The sequence below is a fragment of the Monodon monoceros genome, unplaced genomic scaffold (genome assembly GCF_005190385.1).
Source record: "Monodon monoceros isolate NGI ecotype Baffin Bay Population unplaced genomic scaffold, NGI_Narwhal_1 Super_Scaffold_22, whole genome shotgun sequence".
Taxonomy (NCBI): Eukaryota; Metazoa; Chordata; class Mammalia; order Artiodactyla; family Monodontidae; genus Monodon; species Monodon monoceros.
This window is the reverse complement of record NW_021703779.1, coordinates 32,770,151-32,778,158: the sequence shown is the minus strand read 5'-3', so window position 1 is coordinate 32,778,158 and position 8,008 is coordinate 32,770,151. Positions and strand designations below refer to the sequence as shown.

The 8,008-nt window shown below is 43.3% G+C and overlaps 1 pseudogene; it reads left to right on the top strand.

The window, feature by feature from the left end:
* The first annotated feature begins 3,478 nt into the window (after nucleotides 1-3,478).
* LOC114905776 lies at nucleotides 3,479-4,023 on the top strand (annotated as a pseudogene).
* Nucleotides 4,024-8,008: the final 3,985 nt, after the last annotated feature.

Here is an 8,008-nt window from a genome sequence, read left to right as displayed (position 1 = left end):
AGATGACATGATACTATACATAGAGAATCCTAAAGATGCTACCAGAAGACTACTAGAGCTAATCAATGAATTTGGTAAAGTAGCAGGATACAAAATTAATGCACAGAAATCTCTGGCATTCCTATACACTAATGATGAAAAATCTGAAAGTGAAATCAAGAAAACACCCCCATTTACCACTGCAACAAAAAGAATAAAATATCTAGGAAAAAACCTACCTAAGGAGACAAAAGACCTGTATGCAGAAAATTATAAGACACTGATGACAGAAATTAAAGATGATACAAACAGATGGAGAGATAAATCATGTTCTTGGATTGGAAGAATCAACATTGTGAAAATGACTCTACTACCCAAAGCAATCTACAGATTCAATGCAATCCCTATCCAACTACCACTGGCATTTTTCACAGAACTAGAACAAAAAATTTCACAATTTGTATGGAAACACAAAAGACCCCGAATAGCCAAAGCAATCTTGAGAACGAAAAACGCAGCTAAAGGAATCAGGCTCCCTGACTTTAGACTATACTACAAAGCTACGGTAATCAAGGCAGTATGGTACTGGCACAAAAACAGAAAGATAGATCAATGGAACAGGATAGAAAGCCCAGAGATAAACCCACGCACATATGATCACCTTATCTTTGATAAAGGATCCAGGAATGTACAGTGGAGAAAGGACAGCCTCTTCAATAAGTGGTGCTGGGAAAACTGGACAGGTACATGTAAAGGTATGAGATTAGAACACTCCCTGACACCATACACAAAAGTAAGTTCAAAATAGATTAAAGACCTAAATGTAAGGCCAGAAACTATCAAACTCTTAGAGGAAAACAGACGCAGAACACTCTATGACATACATCACAGCAAGATCCTTTTGGACCCACTTCCTAGAGAAATGGAAATAAAAACTTAAATAAACAAATGGGACCTAATGAAACTTCAAAGGTTTTGCACAGCAAAGGCAACCATAAACAAGACCAAAAGACAACCCTCAGTATGGGAGAAAATATTTGCAAATGAAGCAACTGACAAAGGATTAATCTCCAAAATTTACAAGCAGCTCATGCAGCTCAATAACAAAAAAACAACCCAATCCAAAAATGGGCCAAAGGCCTAAACAGACATTTCTCCAAAGAAGACAGACAGATTGCCAACAAACACATGAAAGAATGCTCAACATCATTAATCATTAGAGAAATGCAAATCAAAACTACAAAGAGATATCATCTCACACCGGTCAGAATGGCCATCATCAAAAAATCTAGAAACAATAAATGCTGGAGAGGGTGTGGAGAAAAGGGAACCCTCTTGCACTGCTGGTGGGAATGTGAATTGGTACAGCCACTATGGAGAACAGTATGGAGGTTCCTTAAAAAACTACAAATAGAACTACCATATAACCCAGCAATCCCACTCCTGGGCATATACCCTGAGAAAACCATAATCCAAAAAGAGTCATGTACCAAAATGTTCATTGCAGCTCTATTTACAATAGCCAGGACATGGAAGCAACCTAAGTGTCCATCGACAGATGAATGGATAAAGAAGATGTGGCACATATATACAATGCAATATTACTCAGCCATAAAAAGAAACGAAATTGAATTATTTGCAGTGCGGTGGATGGACCTAGAGTCTGTCACACAGACTGAAGTAAGTCAGAAAGAGAAAGTCATATACCGTATGCTAACACATATATATGGAATCTAAGAAAAAAAAATGTCATGAAGAACCTAGGGGTAAGATGGGAATAAAGACACAGACCTACTAGAGAATGGACTTGAGGATATGGGGAAGGGGAAGGGTAAGCTGTGACAAAGTGAGAGAGTGGCATGGACATATATACACTACCAAACGTAAAATAGATAGCTAGTGGGAAGCAGCCTCATAGCACAGGGAGATCAGCTCGGTGCTTTGTGACCACCTAGAGGGGTGGGATAGGGAGGGTGGGAGGGAGGGAGACGCAAGAGGGAAGAGATATGGGCACATATGTATATGTATAACTGATTTACTTTGTTATAAAGCAGAAACTAACACACCATTGTAAAGCAATCATACTCCAATAAAGATGTAAAAAAAAAAAAAGAGTAGGGGCAAGATAGGGTAGGGGATTAAGAGGTACAAACTACTATGTATAAAATAAATAAGCTACAAGGATATATTGTATAGCACAGGGAAGAGAGCCAATATTTTATAACAACTTTGAATGGAGTATAATCTATAAAAATATTAAATCACTATGTTGTACACCGGAAGCTAATATAGTACTGTAAATCAACTATACTTGAAGTTTTAAAAATAAAGGAAAATATAACAATATACCTGTAGTAGAAAGCCAAGCACATTCAAAGAAAGTTCAAGAACAGATTCAATGAAATCAAAGCAGTGCGAAGGTACTGAGTGGACTGTTAGATTAAAGAACTACTCTCTGAACAACAGTTCTGTTTGCTGCTACCATGCTCTGACTCTACGCCAATCTTTCTTACGTTGGACAAAGTTAAAGTGGCATTTGATCTGTGTTAATCTCCCAAAACTATACTCCAAAGACAGTGAATTACTTGTCCAGGAAGTGAACCCAAATTAGAGCAGATTTGAGACAACTGCAGACCCGCACAACAGAAGGGAAACAAAACAGAAGGACACATCTATCTGAAGAGAGATCCACTTAAGTCTTCCGATGTCAGAGAAATGCCATGCTTTGGGCATTTGGAAGGGTCCCTATACTACCTGAAAGTTTTATGCCACGTACTCCCAAAGGAGAAGACTGCTCCCTAATTGACATGCTCCACTCTCCCATACAGAGGAGATGCCTATTAATGAAATGGCCGTCCCAACTGTAGATCAGATCCATGCTAGTTACCTAGGCTAATCACATGAGTCCTTTACTCCCAAATATGAATGGACAAATGTTTGCCAGATATTTGAGGAAAGTGAAAGAGAGGATCACGATGAACAAACAGAACTATTTCTGGAGAAAAAATAAATATAATACAGGAAACGGAAAAGAATTTACCAAAAAAATCCAAATTCATATTCTCAGAATTTTAAGGAAGACAGTTGGTTTATAAAATGAGAACAGGGTGCTGTAAAAGGGAGCAATTAGAGAACGAGAGAAAGTCCTGGGAAAATAGAAATATTATTGCAAAATTTAAAGATTAATAGATGCCAGGTGCTCATCGCAGTCGGCCTGCCTCACCCAGGGCTGGATGGAACCTGGGACACAGCTTTCGCGCCCCGCCCTCCGTGCACATCCACCCTCCCAATCCCCCGCCCCCTGACCCCACCCCCCGTAACGGAACAGGAACCTCCTTTCCCCCCTCCCAAACCCGGGTAATGGACCCGCCTTCCGGTCCATCACAGAGTGGCCGCCCTCTTCGACCACATGGGAGCGCTCTGAGGCACCTACCGCGGGCCCAGCGGCTTTGCCTTCACCTTGGCCTTCAGGCCCGACACACTGCCCGTGCTGTCCGCCATGCTGCCCATGCCGCCCTCGCAGGTGCGCCAGAACTACCACCCCGACTGCGAGGCCGCCATCAACAGCCATTTCACCCTGGAGCTCCACGCCTCCTTCGTGTGCCTGGCCGCGGCCGTTTACCTCGACCGCGACGACGTGGCCTTGAAGCACTTCACCCGGTTTTTCCTGCACCGCTCCCACGAGCACAGCGGGCGGGCCCAGGGCCTGATGCACCTGCAGAACCAGCGCGGGGGCCGCCTCAACTTCCAACACATCAGGAAGCCAGTCAGGGACAAGTGGAAGAGCGGCCTCAAGGCCATGAAGTGCGCCTTGTTCCTGGAGAAGCTCGTGAACGCCTGCTCCACCTGTACCAGCTGGTCACCAACAAGAGCGACCCCCACCTGCACCACTTCCTGGAAACTCACTACCTCAGCCAGCAGGTGGCGTTCATCCGAGAGCTGCAGGGTCGTGTCACCACCCTGAGCATGATGGGGGCCCCAGACGTCGACCTGGCAGGGTACCTCTTTGACAAGCTCACCCTGGGCGACAGTGACAAGAACTGAGCCTGGACTGGACTTCCCCAGAGCCATGGGGTGACCAGAGCCCTGGTCACCGTGCCTGCCATGCAGACGGCAATAGTGCCCTTGCAGAAGAAGTTCACTTAAGTTTTTTTCTTCCAGTTTTTCCGTTTCTTCCAATAAAGTTATTGGTTCATAAATAAATAAAGGTCTCTGGTTGATTCATGTGGGCAAATCTCTCACCTTTTAAATTTTAAAGCAGGCATCCAGGAGTCTCTGAACACACCCCAGCTTGGTCCACATGCAGCTCAGGATCACCACAGAGGGAGGGAGATGGTCTTCCTTGGGACCCTGGAAAACACAAAATCAATCTTCCCCTTATAAACAAAATCAGTGTAGAGGGGTGGGGTGGGGTGGGTCTTCTAAGCCCTAGTCTATGTGGGTACCTGTGCATGGTAAAATTATATATCAATATATAAAAAACCTTAGTATGGAATATAAAATACTGGTTGCCTCTTAGGAAGAAGTGAAGAATGGGATTGGACAGGAAATAAAATAAAGGGTGTCTTCAACTTTTCCTGAAAACTTTTAGTTCATTAAATTATGTGAATGTGAACATTTATCACTTCTGGGTAGCAGCCTGGGGTCCTGAACAGGTATGGCAGGGTCCCTCTATGACAATGTCACCCAGGACAACAGTGATAATGGTAACTGAGCCAGAGGCTGACTTTCCCATAGGCATGGGAGTGACTTCCTAGGTCACATGCTAGTCATGCAAATTGCCCTTAAAAAACATCCATATGTATATATACATACATACATATTTTTCCCCCCTTCCATTGTATCCTTTCTTCCATTAAACTAACACAGTACCAAAAAAAGCTCAAATTACCTCATGAGGAGGGCTGAAAAATATGTGCTCACTGTGAAGGTCAAATTTTTGATACTGAATATAAAATAGAATAAAACTCCCTGAATGTTAAGCCAGTGATTCTGACTGCTTTGAGGAATGTAGGGGAGTGAGGGTGAGTTGAGGCTGGGAGACAAGTTAGGAGGCATTGTAGCAGGTCCAGAGAGAGAGTGGTGGCTTGAAATACAGTGGTCACTGAGGAAATGAAGAGACCTGCACACATTCCAAATGGATTTTGGACAAGGACACAAGATTTGCTTATGGGCAAGAGGTGAGGAATGGGAAATAAGGGAAAATAATCTACGTTCCAGTGTTTGGACTTGAACACGTGGGTTGAAGGTGTTGCTATAAATTCATCTGGGAACATTAGCAGCGATACAAAAACGATGGGGGAAAGCCTGTCATGTAAGTCTGAGATGCCTATTAGATATGCAAGTGGAAATGTCTTGCACGTAGCCAGAAAACTGAATGTGAATCTCAGGTTGAAATCAAGCACTACTCTGCGGGTCATTTCTGGGGATAGGACCCCGTAGGCCCCCCTCCCACCTCTTGTTTGTAGAAAAGCTTAGAGCAAATTGCATCAGAGAAGCGAGAATGTGCAGAAACAAATGAAAACAGTCAACTAAGACAAAATAAGAGCTTAGCCATAAAACAAAGTCAAGGACCTTCAGTTTCTTCTCCAGGGCTTTAGATAATATCCTGAGCCATATCCCTGAGTTGTTTTGCAGATACTAAAACCCAACGAGGTAGAAAAAGTTAACTACATGCTGACCACAAGAATGTATAACCCAGACCTGCTGAAACCATAAGGCTGATGATTGAGATTCCTGAAAACATCACCCTGTTACCTCACCATCAACCGATCAGAGACTTGAGCACAAGCTGATCATACACCCCGAGACCCTCTCCCTCACACTGTTGTTGTTAAAAACCCTCCCTGTAAAGCAGCTGGAGAGTTCGGGTCTTTTCAGCATGAGTGGCTGGTTCTCCTTGCTTGGCCTGTAATAAACAATGTACTTTCTTTCACCAAACCAATGCCAGTAGACTGGCTTCACTGTGCTTTGGGGGAGTGGACCAGAGTTTGGTTGAGTAACAAGGTGGAATATCAGGTTTGAAAATAAACATGGGGAGACATCATCCTTTTGATGGTGCTGGGGTCATAAGAGTGGATAAACTCACTAGCAAAAGCGTGGAGAGAGACTATGGCACAGGCAGCCCCACACCCAGGGCAGCTAACACTCAGAGGATGGGATGAGGCGTTGGAACATCCGGAGGGCTGCTGGCCCCACCTGGACCATTACCTCATTCCAGACTGTGGCCACCTGTGTCTGCTCAGAGCTTGTCTCAGAATAAGCCTGTTCCTAACTTCAGTGTGGCCTCTGGTTTCTCCTTTCTACATGTAGAGAGGCATTAGCTTATTACCTTGTCTTGGCTATGGGTAGAAAGACATTATTTCCCAGTAAAAGGATTTCCCAAGGAAACAACAGACCTGCTTCTCTGCTGTAGGGTTTCTTAACCTCAGTTTGCTTGGGTTCACATGCCAGTTTAGCCACTCATTTTAACTGTGGTTAAGGCATTTAATTTCTCTGTGCCTCAGTTTCCTCACATTTAAAATAAGGATAATAAAAGTGTCAACTCCACTGGGTTCCTGTGAAGATTAAATGAGTTAATGTTTGTAAATCTCTTGGAACATCACCTGGCACAGTAGAAGTACTTTATGTGTTAGCCGTCTATCTGGTCTTCACCATTACCATAAACATCACCATCTTTATCATCAGTCTCCAGTCACTTTTAAGTTCCATGTTGTACTTTATGCTTTGGGGGAAAAGACCGCATGTCTAGACTTTGCCATTGGAATTCTCTCTTGCATTTTGGCCAATCGTGTCACCTTGTGTATTGAGAAGGAAAAAAAATCCTTTGCCGCTTCTCTGGTTGTCAGGCTCAGCCAGGACTCAGGAAGGAAGATTTTTGTCTACGTTGCCCCAAGCCAAGCCCGGAAATGAGTTTTACTGTGACAAATTTCCGTGGTAATCCGCCCATTGTGTCTCAACCAACCTTCCTTGTAAAGAGCCCCCTAGACACGATTAGCTTATTCTCCAATCTGGCTTACCTGATCCTTCTCTTTCCATCTTGAACTACTTCTCATTCGTCAGAGATGGACAAGAGCAGGATAAAGGGCTCACTCTGATTCCCACCATATATATGGATGTTTGTCATGAAGAGTGTACAATAGGGCAAGAAACAGGCAAAAGGGACCATATTAGGGCTCCCAATAATACAAAAATTAAAATTTATAAAACATCATGCACTTTAGCACAAAGGTTCTTAGCTTTTTCTGCCGTTAAAGTCGCCTGTGGAGCTCTTAAAATTCTTGATGCACAGGCCACTTCCCAGACCAAGTACATCAGAGTCCCCTGGGGCAGGACCCTGATATCCCAGGCAGTGGAAGCCAGTGTGAGCACCTTGCTACCCAAGGTATAGTCTATGGATCAGAAGCCACTTGGCCACTTGTTAGAAAAGCAAAATCTGAAGCCCCACTCTCGACCTACTGAATCAGAATCTATATTTCACCAAGATCTCAGGTGACGAATATGCACTCTGAAGTGTTAAAAACATGGATTAACAACCTGGTACTCAAACATGGCTGCACTGTGGAATCACCTGGAGAGCTGGAAAATAATAATGATGCCTCGATTTACACAACTCACTCAGTCAGACCATCATGCAAGTCCTGGACCAATCACACTAAAAATTTACTTTAACTTCAACAATTATTGAATCAACAGTTCCTGATTACACACACACACACACACACACACACACACACACAGAGACACACACACACACAGGATTTTGTCCATTCCGCTATTTTATCACAAACTGGTTTGTTTTATAACATGAGTTGTCAAACTACAGCCCACGACCCAAATCCAGATTTTTGTATCTATATTCACAAGGGATATTGGTCAGTAGTATTGTTGGGATGCCTTTTTCTGAATCACCTGTATTACCTCAGGGAAATTGTTAGAACATGTTCCCTGTCGTATTTTTCAGAAAAGTGTGCAAAGAATAGGTATTAATTCTTCTTTAAATGCGTCATAGAGTTCATTTGGGCCTGGG